This window comes from Papio anubis, chromosome X (genome assembly GCF_008728515.1).
Source record: "Papio anubis isolate 15944 chromosome X, Panubis1.0, whole genome shotgun sequence".
NCBI lineage: Eukaryota > Metazoa > Chordata > Mammalia > Primates > Cercopithecidae > Papio > Papio anubis.
This window is the reverse complement of record NC_044996.1, coordinates 98,822,380-98,837,340: the sequence shown is the minus strand read 5'-3', so window position 1 is coordinate 98,837,340 and position 14,961 is coordinate 98,822,380. Positions and strand designations below refer to the sequence as shown.

The following is a 14,961-nucleotide window of genomic DNA, read 5'->3' as shown; positions in this document are numbered from 1 at the left end:
GTAAGAAGCAGACTATGAAGGAAATAGCAGGAAATTTTGAAAAAAGACAGATGAGTATTTTTAAGGTAGGCATTATTAAAAAAAAAAAACTCTAAATAGGTTGAACAGTAGACTAGCCACAGATAAGACAGATTTAATAAATTAGATGACAGATCTTGGGAAATCACTTAGTCTCTAATAGGCTTCCCCTGGCATAAACATCACACATGTTGATTCATCTTTGATACTGGAGTTAGAGTGTGCTCTGTATTCATGACAGGCAGACAGCATAAAGAAGCCTGCACATGGATGCCTCCAGATTCTGCCTGTACCTTTTTCCTTTATAATCCAGTTGTTTATCATTACCACATCACTGTAATAAATCTTACCCATGATTACAACTATATGGTGAGTCCCATGAGTTTCTCTAGAGAATATCTGAGTATGGGAGCAGTCTTGGGGACCCCTGACCTAGGCAGTGGCGGTATTTGAAGAGACAATGACTGACTCTTTTCTAAAATGGAAGAAAGGCACGTAATCTACCAATGAATGTCCAAAGTCCTTGAGTGTGGTAAATAAACAAGTCTGCACTTAGACAAAGTTCAGTGCAGCCACAAGGCTTTCAAGTCAGAAAGAAAATATTGTAAGCTACCATGAATAAATAAAAATATCCCCTATAAAGAAATAATTATATCAGCATCAGACTTCTTCAAAAAAGAAGCTAGAAGATTGAAGAATAATATCTTCACTGTCCTGAGACAAACTTTCATCTTAGAACTCTATACCCAGATAAATTACCATAAAGAAAGATGACAAGGACATTTTTGGACAAGAAAAGACAAAGAATTTGCCATACACAAAACCTGGCTAAGAATAATGCCTGATACTTCAGTTATTCAGAAGGATAATGACTAAAGAGGAAAAAGGGGGTAAAGAAAATCCTGCAAAGGCAAGAAAAGAGAAGTAATGAAAGGCAGGCTATGTAGAAAATATACTAAAAGAAGAAATACAAACATAGTAATTTCACAATAAATATATATTAACTCTATTAGTTAAATGCCAGTCATATCAAATTGCATTTTTAAAAAATCAGCTCCATGTTTTCAAAAGACAATTAGGGCAAAATGAGAGAGAAATGTTGAAAATACAATTATGGGAAAAGCTACACCTGGCACTTAGTAACCAAAATAAAATTGGCAAGACAATGCTTATATGACCTTGATGCCAAAAGCAAAGAAGGATAAAATACGAGAATATTATAAAGCAATTTTCACTTACATAGATGTGAAACTCTTAAATATACATGGCAAATTGATTCCACTTATGATGGATAAGAGGTAATACATTTAGTATTATTGAAAATATACAGCCTGGGCAACATAGCAAAACCCATCTCCACACACACACACACACAAAAAATACAAAAAATTAGCTGGGCGTGGTGGCGCACACCTATAGTCCCAGCTACTTAGGGGACTGAGGCAAGAGGATTGCTTGAGCCCAGGAGGTCAAGGTCGCAGTGAGCCATGTACCCAACACTGCACTCTAGCCTGGGTGACAAAGTAAGACCCTGTCTCAAAAAAAAAAAAAAAAATACACACATGTGCACACATACACATACATACACACACACACACACACATACGCCTTACTACCTATTCCACTTGTAGTCATACCATAGAGAAATTACGGCAAATTTTAACATGTACAAGAATGACAACGAAATATTAGAAACCACCAAACATTCACCAATAAAGGTATGGAAAATGAACTATGACACTCATGTTGGAATGCTAGCAGAGCAGTTAAAATAAATGATCTAAATCTAAAGTATCAGCATAAAGCTCAAAAGGTAATACTGAACACAGAAAGCAAGTTGCAGAAAGATCCCTATAATTTTTTTTTTTTTTTTTTTTGAAACGGAGTCTTGCTGTGTCGCCCAGGCTGGAGTACAGTAGCGTGATCTTGGCTCACTGCAACCTCTGCCTTCTGGGTTCAAGCAATTCTCCTGCCTCAACCTCCTGAGTATCTGGGATTACAGGCACCCACTACCACGCCTGGCTAATTTTTGTATTTTTAGTAGAGACGGGGTTTCACCATGTTGGCCAGGCTGGTCTCAAACACCTGACCTCAGGTGATCCACCCGACTTGGCAGATCCCAAAGTGCTGGCATTACAGGCGTGAGCCACCGCGCCTGGCCAAGATCCCTATAATTTGAGTGTACCAATCTGGTAATGTTACAAAAAGAATTCTATACTGATTACAGGTACAAATATACATAGCAAAAGTATAAAAACATAGATTAGAAGGATACTCACAAAATTCATGATACTGTTTACCTGGGGAGAGATAGAAGGAATAGGCCTCAGGAGGGGAAAAATGGGACTTCAACTTTATTTGTAAACCTCTGTTTCTTTTCTTTTCATTTTTTAAATTTTATTTATTTATTTATTTTGAGATGGAGTCTCCCTCTGTCGCCTAGGCTGGAGTGCAGTGGCGGAATCTTGGCTCACTGCAACCTCCGCCTCCCGAGTTCAAGCAAGTCTCCTACCTCAGCCTCCTGAGTAGCTGGGATTACAGGCGCGTGCCACCACGCCTGGCTAATTTTTGTATTTTTAGTAGAGACGGGGTTTCACTGTTTTGGTCAGGCTTATCTCGAACTCCTGACCTCGCATGCAGGGATTATAGGCGTGAGCCACCGTGCCTGGCCTGTTTCTTTTATTTTTAAAAAAATGACAAAATGTAAACATTTGCTAATTCTGGGAAGGAAGTACAAGGGTGTCTGTTATAATTACGATTTCCTGTACTTTTTTTCAGTTTTAAAAGAAAGGCTTTTAGGGTAGACTTCTGAAATGACAGAGAGGAAGGACCTCAGTAAATCCTCTCCCCCACAAAAGTAATGATAATACTGGCAAAATCAAAATTATAAAAACCAATCATTTCACGACTTTAGAAATTAACCAAAGGCAAGCAATCAATTAAAAATCATTTATTCGAGAAAAAACAGGCCTGACGCGGTGGCTCACGCCTGTAATCCCAGCACTTTGGGAGGCCGAGGCAGGTGTATCACCTGAGGTCAGGAGTTCAGGACCAGCCTGGCCAACATGGTGAAACCCTGTCTCTACTAAAAATACAAAAATTAGCCAGGCATGATGGCAGGTACCTGTAATCCCAGCTACTCAAGAGGCTGAGGCAGGAAAACCGCTTGAACCTGGGACGCAGAGGTTGCAGTGATCCGAGATTGTGCCATTGCACTCTAACCTGGGCTAGAAGAGCAAAACTCTGTCTCACACACACACACACACACACACACACAGAGAGAGAGAGAGAGAAAAAAAAACACTAGTAAACCTTACTAAGAACAGCCAGGTCATGGTTCACTTGGCACTACTACTACTCTTCCTACTCCCCCACTGGCTCCCCAGCTCCATGAAAACTGTTAGCCTCACAGCTACCCAAGGGGATGACCTGTTTTGGAGCTCTACCAAAAGCCCTATCCCCAGACTGCTTTTGCTATTTGATCTAACTTAAAGTTCAGCTCCAAGAAAATAAAGGACACTATGGTAACTCAAATCCACACAAAGAAATAAAGAGCACCAGTAAAGGTAACCTGTAGGAAAGTGTTAACACAGCAGAACTGATCTTTAGAAGGGCCTGCTCACAGGGCTGGCTCCTGGCTAGAGTCTGGGAACTTGGCTTGTGGAATATTCCCTATGTTGATATGATGGCTTTGCCTACCTAGGGCGCTGAACACCTGTTTTTCTTCTGGGAGTCTGGATGCCTGAACACGAGAGGCCGATGATTTTCTTGTATGATGTGCCTATTTTTAGTGGGTCAAACTGGACTTGCCCACAGACAAAGTGAAAGGGGCTTAACATAAAAGGCCTAGCTTGCCACTTGGATGTGCAATGCAGCTGTCTGGCCCTGTAGCATCTTGGCTTTGCATGGGGGGGGGGAAAAAAAACTATCCCTGTGGGGATTTATTTCCTACCAGGCACCCAGAAATACTGGTGGCAGTGATCCCGTGTGGGGATATGCCAGAGCACTTGAGATAAAGGAGGTGAAATCTTATAAGCTGAAACAGAGAAAAAAATGATATCAAGTATCAATAATCAGAATAGCTTTACACTGAAAACGAGATGGCAATGGAGCAATGCCTTCAAAAGTCTAAGGGAAAGATATTTCCATCCTAGAACTCTACTCCAAGCCAAACTCTCCGTCAGGAGTCAAACATTTGTAGACATCCAAAAATCTCAAAACTTCATCTCCCATGGGCCTACCTACATCCTTTCTTAGGAAAGTACTTGAAGAATGTGCTCCAACCAAATGAGGAAGAGGGCATGGCATAAAGAAAATATGGAACCCAACCATGCAGAAGGTGAAGAGAATCCCCAGAACGACACTGAAGAGCAATGTCAGGATGGTAGCTACACAAGAAGGAATGAAGGTAATCCGCCCAGATGAGAGCAGGTCAGAAGGCTCCAGAAAAACTCAGGGATATGACACTGAGGAAATCCTTGGTATCTCCAGAAGCGCTCAGAGTCACTCTAGACAACTGATGATAAGTATATGGAGAGAGAAACAAATGAAAGAAACAAAACAATTAAGCCAGGAGAAGTGGTTCACTCCTGTAATCCCAGCACTTTGGGAGGCTGAGGCAAGAGGATGACTTGAGTCCAGGAGTTCCAGACCAGCCTGGACTCTCAATCCAGTGAGACCCCATCTCTATAAAAAATTTTAAAAATTAGCTGAGTGTGGTGGTGCATAGCTGTAGTCCCAGCTACTTGGGAGCCTGCGGTGGGAGGATCGCTTGAGCCCAGGAGTTTGTAGTTACAGGCTGCAGTGAGCCAAGACCATACCACAGCACTCCAGCCTGGGCGACACAGCAAGACTCTGTCTCAAAAAAAAAAAAATTATTAACCAAAGGAACACAGTTATGCAGGGAAGGTAAATTAATCATAGATTACTATGTGGCTTGGCTGTGTATAGTATTTATATATACAGTCAGCCCTCTGTATCCATGGGTTTTACATCTGTGGATTCAGCCAACCAAAGATCAAAACCCATAAATACGGAGGGCCAATTATACCATGCCATGTTATAACAGGGACTTGAGTATCAATGGATTCTGGTATCCATGAAGGTTCTGGAACAAATCCCCTGAAGATACAGAGGGCTAACTGTATAGTCATATTGTAAACAACAGTACTGATGGAAAACAAATTTATGGTATAATCACATTGGGACTATGGGGAAACATGAAGTCTATGTACATACGCATGCCTTTGGGTGGGTGACAGGAGCAGCATGGTGAATTCAATCTTAACCTTCCACAGTGAAACACTTCAAATAAGTTTTGTAAAATATATGTAAGTTATAAAGAATAGTAATACCAAAAATAATACCTGTGTATCTACCAACCATTAAAACAAATTATAGTTATCTTTGAAGTTCTTCATATGCCCATTTCCTTTTCTTTCTTTTCAGATAATCAGTATCCTGAATTTTATGTTTATCATGCCCTTCACTTTCTTTTTAGTCTCACCACATTTAGTTTACTCTTTAAACCTCAGGCATGACCTACTTTAATAAAACTGAGACTTTTTTTAAAATCAAGAGAATCTTGCCTTAGGTTGGTAAATCAAACATCTCAGATGAAACATAATGGTCTAGAAAAATGACCAGAACTGACAGAAAATTCAAGAAGCTTGAATAAATCAATAACTGTTTTTTAAATTATAAAAACTGACTCCATAATCAAGTCTTGCCATGTCCAGATGGTTTTGAAAATAATTGGTAACAAACTCTCAGGAAACTAAATTTCAGTCACAGTTTCAAAAATTACAAGAAGGAAAAGTACTCAGTTTATTTTATGCAGTTAGTATAACCCTGGATACCAGAATAAGAGAAGAACAGTACAAAAAAAGAAAATCTAAGATCTATTTTACTTCTAAACGTTAATGCAAAATTCATAGGTTAAACACTAGTGAAATGAATTCTAAATTATTTTTTTAAAATGCTTCACAATTAAGTACAGTTTAGCACAGGAACACAAGAACACTTCAATGTCAGAAATTCATGTAATCTACCACATTAATAGATTAAAGGAGGAAAAACTGTCTTCTCAACATATGCAGAAAATAAGCATTTAAGAAAATACAACACTCATTAATGATTTTTTGAAAAGTCTTATTAGGCCGGGCGTGGTGGCTCATACCTGTAATCCCAGCATTTTGGGCGGCCGAGGTGGGTGGATCACCTGAGGCCAGGAGTTCGAGACCAGCCTGGCCAGCACGGTGAAACCCTGTCTCTACTAAAAATACAAAAAATTAGCCGGGCGTGGTGGTGGATGCCTATAATCCCAGATACTTGGAAGGCTGAGGCAGGAGAATTGCTTGAACCCGGGAGGCGGAGGTTGCAGTGAGCCAAGATCACGCCATTGCACTCCAGCCTGGGTGACAGAGCGAGACTCTGTCTCAAAACAAAAACAAAACAAAAGTCTTATTAACAAAATAGAACTAATAAAAGGGGCTCTTGATGAAAGATACCTTTCAAAATACCACAGCATATTTAATAGTGAAAACTATAAAGTTACATCATTTCTGTGCCTCAGTTTTTTTCATATATAAAACAGGGATAACAACCAGCCTACTTTACAGGGTCATTGGGAGGATTCAACTATTTAATATGTGCAAAGCATACAGAACAATGCATTTGTGGCACACGGCAAGCATTCAAATGCTGCCTATCATTTTATTATAATCATTGTCTTCATGATTATTTCCACTAAAATCAGAAACAAACAATGCAATATCATTTTATCTATTAAACATTGTACTACAGGTCCTAATTCATTGAGAGAAGAAATAAAATGTATAATCGGAAAAGACAATTGCCTTTATAAAGATAATAATTCACATAGAAGACCCAAGGGAATAAAAAAAGATTAGTATTGATAAAAGCCTTCAGAAAGACTTATGTACACATGATTTTATGAATATCACTAGCATTCTCATGTACTAATATTAACCAATTAGAAGATGTGATAGGAAACAAGATCCCAATCAAAATTGCAACAATAACTCAGAGGTATCTAGGAAAAAATTCAACAAAAAATGCATAAGATCTTCCTGACAAAAAATTTGAAACACTATTAAATGACATAAAAGGAAAACTGAGTAAGAGTTCACTGAAAGGAAAATTCAATAGTATAAAGATGCCAATTCCCAACCCACTCCCAACTCATTTCTAAACACGTGCAATTGCAATTGGAATCCCGGAGTTTTCCTTGGCACTCAACAAACAAATCCTAAAATTCCTATGGGAGACCAAAGGATCAAAGGAGATAAGGGGACTAAAACCTGTTAGCTCTTAACAATATCAATTGGTAAGAATGGTACAACAGGCTGGGTGCAATGGCTCATGCCTATAATCCCAGCACTTTGGGAAGCCACGGCAGGTGGATCACCTGAGGTCGGAGTTCAAGATCAGCCTGGCCAAGATGGCGAAACCCTGTCTCTACTAAAAATACAAAAATTTGCCGGGCATGGTGGCATGGGCCTGTAATCCCAGCTATTCAGGAGGCTGAGACAGCAGAATTGGTTGAACCCAAGAGATGGAGGCTGCAGTGAGCCAAGATCACACCACTGCACTCCAGCCTGGGCAACAAGAGTGAAACTCCATCTAAAAAAAAAAAAAGGTGCTCACCTGGGCACAGCAGAGCAACTGGGTTTTGGCCAGGTGCCACAGTGGCTCACACCTGTAATCCCAACACTTTGGGAGGCTCACGCAGGTGAATCACCTGAGGTCAGGTGTTCGAGACCAGCCTGGCCAACATGGTGAAACCCCATCTCTACTAAAAATACACAAAATTAGCCAGCCGTGGTGGCACATGCCTGTAATCCCAGCTATGCAGGAGGCTGAGGCAGGAGAATCGCCTGAACCTGGGAGGCAGAGGTTGCGGTGAGCTGAGATCACGCCATTGCACTCCAGCCTGGGCAACAAGAGCAAAGCTCCATCTCTAAATAAATAAATAAATAAATTCCAGGAAGATTTTAAGAAAATAAATAGCAAATATTTAAATTTTTAGAAAATTATATAAAAATATTTTTATGTGCTCAGCCAAAAAAAAAAAAAAAATTACTTAAAATTACACAAAAAGGGCTGGACATGGTAGCTCACGCCTGTAATCCCAGCACTTTGGGAGGCTGAGGTGGGAGGATCACCTGAGGTCAGGAGTTTGAGATCAGCCTGGCCAACATGGTGAAACCCCGTCTCTACCAAAAATACAAAAAAATGTAGTTGAGCATGGTGGCGCACACCTGTAGTCCCAGCTACTCAGGAGGCTGAGGCAGGAGAATCACTTGAACCCAGGAGGCAGAGGTTGCAGTGAGTTGAGATGGCGCCACTGCACTCTAGCCTGGGTGACAGAGTGAGACCCCATCTCACACACACACACAAAAATTACACAAAAAGCAAACTAAAAAATTGATACATTTGATTCTTTTACAATTAAAACTGCTACTCAAAAAGACACCATAAACACCCTAGACTAAGGAAAGATACTGACTACACACAAAATTGAAAGAATATACAAAGAATTCATATAAAGCAGTAAGAAGAGACAAACAACTCAACAAAAACATGAATAAAGAATATGAACAGGCGGCCGGGCGCAGTGGCTCATTTCTATAATCCCAGCACTTTGGGAGGCCAAGGTGGGCAGATTACGGGGTCAAGAGATTGAGACCATTCTGGCCAACATGGCGAAACTCTGTCTCTACTAAAAATACAAAAATTAGCTGGGCGTGGTGGCGCACACCTGGGAGCCTCAGTTAGCTCAGGGCTGGAGGCAGGAGAATCGCTGAACCGGAGGTAGAGTTGCAGTGAGTTTATTGATCACACCACTGCACTCCAGCCTGGCAACAGAGTGAGACTCAGTTCAAAAAAAGAATATGAACAGTGCCACAGAAGAGGAAATTCAACTAGTCAATAAATATATGAAATGATAAATACTTTCTTTTTTGAGACGAGTCTTGCCTCTACACCTAGGCTGGAGTGCAGGCCGGATCTCAGCTCACTGCAAGCTTCCTCCTCCTCGGGTTCACTTATCCTCCTGCCTCAGCCTCCGTAGCTGGGACTACAGGCACCCGCCACTTCGCCCGGCTAGTTTTTTTTTTTGTATTTTTTAGTAGAGACGGGGTTTCACCGTATTAGCCAGGATGGTCTCGATCTCCTGACCTCATGATCCGCCCGTCTCGGCCTCCCAAAGTGCTGGGATTACAGGCTTGAGCCACCGCGCCCGGCCGATAAATACTTTCAATAGTGATCAGGGAAGTGAAAATTACAATAACATACCAATTTACCCTTGCCATATTACCAAAATTTAAAATCTATAATTCTGCGTGTGTGTGTGTGTGTGTGTGTGTGTGCATGAGTCTAAATTACACACTATCTGTAACATTAATTTTGCCACATAAGGTTATAAAGCTTTGCATTTTAACATTGATGATTTCTATTCAAAAGCTGAATTCCATACATTTCATGAAGCTGTATCTGCCCACCCGGCTGCAATCCATGCTTTTCGGGGATTAATTTGACATAATGTTAAAACCCACTCTTTTTATTTCAAAGACTGGTAATAAAATACTAGCAAGTATTTTCCCAGTCCACAGGCCTTTACAGGACTCAAAAGCAATAGGTCAAAACCACTTAATGTACTTCAGCTCTAACATACCCCTTAAAAGTGTAAGAGTGTTGGCCGGGTGTGGGGGCTCACGCCTGTCATCCCAGCACTTTGGGACGTGGAGGCAGGCAGATCACTTGAGTCCAGGAGTTCAAGAGCAGCCTGGGCAACATGGCGAAACCCTGCGTCTACCAAACAAACAAACAAACAAACTTAGCCAGGTGTCGTGGCATGTGCCTGTAACCTCAGCTACTTTGGAGGCTTAGGCAGAAGGATCAATTGAGCCCAGGAGGTTGAGGCTGCAATGAGCCAAGATGGCACCATTACTCTCCAGCCTAGGCAACAGAGAGCCCCTCTCTCAAAAAATTTTTAAAAAGAAGAAAAACAAAGTATAAGAGTGTTAAGGTTGAAGACGCTAAGGAAGAAAATTTCTTTAGAGATAGCCATTTGAAAGCTGCGACATTTTCTCTCCCCAGTAGGTGAGTGAGGAGTGTGTTCACCCCGCCCCAATCTGATGAGAAGGATTTCAAAGAGATGACCTGTTTGATATATATCCACTAGACTTTAGGGGACACAGAGAACTTGGCACCTGACTTTCACGTAGAAAAACTTTACAAATGACAGGCTGAGGCAGTCTGTGGTAGTAGAGAAGAGGTTGCATGGGGGTGAACTGTGGGTCTTAACCCCACAATCACACACACTCCACAAGCCAGATGTGGACCCTCTGGACATGAACGGGGCTGGGTTACTTTGGAAAGAGGGCTTTTTGCTAGCATCAAGGTGACCTCGGCAAAAGGAGACTGAAGGTACACCATGGGGCCCAGGGATATATTAAGTAACATATATTAAATAACTGGTTGGATAAGTGGCCCTTCTTGCATCAAGGAAATTGCAGTCAGGGGGCTCCAGCTAGGACATCTCCAAGGAAACCATAAAGTTCCAAGAACAGGAAGAATGAGTCTTTGGAATCTGCAACATAGAGAGGGCATCAATATTAGATTACAACTTTGTCAGTTAGGTCAAACCTTTTTTTGCCCATTGTATCTCCTTCCTTCCTTCCTTCCTTACCCACTGCATTCAAGGGGCCAGAGATGGCCTAGGTGTTGAGTGGGGGAGAAAGGCAAGGGAGAACTAGCTGGAAAAGTAAAGAAAGAAAACACTGAGCATGCTCTTTTTGCCACTAAAATCTTTCAGCCTGAAGCAGGTATTTGCTGGGAGAGAACTTTTCCTTTAAATGAACTTCATCGTTTTCAATACTATATGTGATTAGACTTACTTTGAAACTAAAATAAGACCACCACTGATCCTCAGAAATTGAAAGGATGATAAGGGAATATTAAGAACAACTTTATACTAATAAATTTGACGGACAAAACTGACAAACTCCTTGAAAGACACAAATTATTGGCTAGGCGCGATGGCTCATGCATATAATCCCAGCACTCTGGGAGGCCTAAGCGGACAGATCACATGAGGTCATGAGTTCAACACCAGCCTGGCCAACATGGTAAAACCCCATCTCTACTAAAAATACAAAAATTAGCCAGGCATGGTGGTGTACACCTATAATCCCAGCTACTCGGGAGGCTGAGACACGAGAATCACTTGAACCCGGGAGGCAGAGATTGCAGTAAGCCACTGCACTCTAGCCTGGGCGACAGAGCGAGACTCTGTCTTTAAAAAAAAAAAAAAAGAAAGAAAGGAAAGAAGAAAGACACAAATTATGAAAGCTCATTCAAGAAGAAATAGATAATCTGAATAACCCAGTATCTATCAAACTTTTAAGGAAGAAAGAATACAATTCTACATAAACTCTTTCAAAGAATTGGAAAGAGGAGGGAATACTTCCCAACTGGTTCTGTGATCTTATTATCTTGATTGTGGTGATGTGATCCTGGGTGTATACATGTCAACACTTACCAAAACTGTTTGCTTTATTTTTTATTTATTTATTTATTTATTTTTCTTTTTTTTGAGACGGAGTCTCGCTCTGTCGCCCAGGCTGGAGTACAGTAGAACAATCATAGCTCACTGTAACCTCAAACTCCTAGGCTCAAGTGATCCTCCCACCTTAGCTTCCTGAGTAGCTAGGACTACAGGCGTGTGCCACCATGCTCAGCTAATGTTTTTTATTTTTGGTAGAGATGGGATCTTGCTATGTTGCTCAGGCTGGTCTTGAACTTCTGGTCTCAAACAATCTCCCCACCTCCCCAAGTGCTGGAATTACAGGTGTGAGCCACTGTGCCCATCCCTGTTTACTTTAAGTATGTATAATTTCTTATATGCCAAATTAAACCACAGTAAAGGGTTTAAAATAGCTAAATCAGTACTTAGATAGTTATGGCATTCACAATGCTTATATTAGAAAAGAAAGGTCTCAAATGATGACCTTATGAAACTAGAAAAAGAGCAAATTGAATTCAAACTAGCAGAAAGACAGAAATAAAAAAGATAAAAGCAAGAATGAATGAAATTGAGGTTTCCATTTCTAGCCACAATGGAGTAAGTCTACTACAGCCTCTCCTACTGATTATTGCAACAAAAATCTCTGGACAAAATACATAAAGTAACTACCCGAGGACTCTGACAAGTCAACAAAACCAGGAAGACTACGGAGGTGACTCAAAAAGTAGAGAAACAACTCATATATCAGTGGGTTCTCCTTTTATCCCTCATCTTCTCTCTCAAGACTCTGACCCAAGTACAGGTCCCAGTGACTTATGAATATACACAAGCCCTGAGTTCATCCAGGGACTCTTCACTCAAGAGAAAGCAAAGCTACATACCAAGCCTTGAGAACTGAACTAAGATTTAAGCCACAGCTCAACTCTGAGACTAACACCTGAGTGACAAATGTAAGCAGGGCAGTGAAGGCTTTGAACACTGCACAAAGACCGAACCCACCACTCGAGTCTCTAACCCCTAAATGGCACGTGCACACGACAGACTGAAAGGCTTTGAAAACTGAACTGGTTGGAACTGATACCCATAGAAGGTGAGACAGACCTAGTGGTTTATTACCTGATAAAGATGAAAAGCAATAATGGGCTGGTCGCGTTGGCTCTCACCTGTAATCCCATCACTTTGGGAGGCCAAGGCGGGTGGATCACTTGAGGTCAGGAGTTCGGGACCAACCTGGCCAACATGGCAAAACCCCCATCTCTACTAAAAACACAAAAAATTAGCCGGAGATGGTGGCAGGCGCCTGTAATCTCAGCTACTCGGGAGGCTGAGGCAGGAGAATTGCTTGAACCTGGGAGGCAGAGGTTGCAGATTGCAGTGAGCTGAGATTGTGTCACTGCACTCCAGCCTGGGCGACAGAGTGAAACTCCATCTCAAAAAAAAAAAAAGAAAGAAAAAAAGAAAAAAGCAAAGCAATAACGACACAGTCACCACTATCCAAGATAGAATCCAAAATTATTCAGCATAACAACCAATCACATACACACACACACACACACACACAAAAAAAAAAAAAAAAAAAAATTGTGACTAATTCTCCAGGGAAAAAGACAATTAACAGATGCCAATCCTGAAATAACCCAGGTGCTGGAAATATCAAAGACATTTAAGTAGTTATGACATTTAAGCTCTATGAGGTAATGGCAAACACCTGAAATGAATGGATAAACAGACGTTCTCAACAGAGAAAAAGAAACTGTAAAAATAAAAAAATTGTAAAAATGATTGAAAAAAAAAAACAGGGCCTCTAGGGACCTGCAGGGCAATACCAAAAGGTCCAATGTACATGTCATTAGAGTCCTCAAAGAAGGAGAAAAAGAAACTAGTGTAGAAAAAAAGATTGCAAAAAATAATAACCAAACACTTCCCATATTTGGAAAAAGACATATATTTACAGACTCAAGAAGCGCAGTACACCAGAATCAATATAAACTCAAAAGAAACACCAGAAACATTATAATCAAAAGCCTGGAAAGCCAACTTAAAACATTTCTAATGCAGCCAGTGGAAAAAAAGGTACACTGTCTATGAGGAAACAATGATTCAAAGGACTGCAAAATTCTCATCAGAAACAGTGGAGGTCAGAAAACAATGGAACATCTTAAAAATACTAAAGGAAAAGAAATGTCAATCCATAATTCTACATCCAGCAAAAACACCCTTCAAGACAAGTGCTCACTGTCTAAAATTGGAACATATACTAAAATTGGAACAATACAGAGAAGATTAGCATGGCTCCTGTGTAAGGATGACATGCAAATTTGTGAAGGGTTTCATATTTTTTTATAGCACAAAGGATAAATGCTTGAGGGGATGGATACCCCATTCACTCTATGATTATTACACATCATATGCCTGTATCAAAATATATGATGTACTCCATAAACATACATACCTACTATTTACCCATAAAAATAAAAATTAAAAAAAAGATGAAATTTTAAAATTATCAGGTGAAGGAAAATTAAGAGATTTTTGTCAGCAGCAGACTTCTAAGAGAAATGCTGTAGGTTCTTCTTCAGGTGAAGGGAGATGATATCAGAGGGAAACATGGAACTTTAGGTATAAATGAGGAGCAACAGAAATGGCAAAATATCTGGGTAAATGTAATGGATAATTTTTCTCCTTTTGAATTCTTTAAGATATATATGATAGTTGAAAGCAAAAAAATATAACACTGTCTGGGGGATTTAAAATGTTATGTAGATGTAATATGTTCAAAAACTGTAACATAAAAGAAAGAAATTAAAGACATCTATACTGTTGTAAAGCTTCTACATATTACTTGAACTATTAAACTATAAGTAGAATGTGAAAGGTTCTATGTGACTATCTTAGTGTCTACAGCAGCCATTGATTTTTAAAAATAACAACCAGGCATGACATCACACACCTGTAGTCCAAGCTACTTGGGAGAGTGAGGCAAGAGGATTGCTTGTGCCCAGGAGCTCAAGACCAGCATGGGCAACATAGTGAGAACCCTATCTTAAAAAATTAAATAAATAGGGCCAGACACGGTGGTTCACGCCTGTAATCCCAGCACTTTGGCAGGCCAAGGCAGGTAGATCACCTGAGGTCAGGAGTTCAAGATCAGCCTGACCAATATGGTGAAACCTCATCTATACTAAAAATACAAAACTTAGCTGGGTGTAGTGCTGTGCGCCTGTAGTCCCAGCTACTCAGGAGGCTGAGACAGGAGAAACGCTTGAACCCAGGAGGCAGAGGTTGCAGTGAGCCGAGATCGCACCATTGCACTTCAGCCTGGGCAACAGAGCAGGACACCATCTCAAATAAATACATAGATAGATTAGATAGATAGATAGATAGATAGACAG

At 40.6% G+C, this 14,961-nt stretch overlaps 1 protein-coding gene and 1 non-coding gene across 8 annotated transcripts in view; one reads left to right on the top strand and one right to left on the bottom strand.

Annotated features, from left to right (window-relative positions):
• Nucleotides 1-14,961, bottom strand: part of ZNF674 (zinc finger protein 674) — a 41,354-nt gene that overhangs the window by 2,456 nt on the left and 23,937 nt on the right. The window lies entirely within an intron of this gene.
• LOC116272179 lies at nucleotides 13,807-13,909 on the top strand. The gene has a single exon (XR_004180908.1). It is a non-coding gene; the product is annotated as a U6 spliceosomal RNA (small nuclear RNA).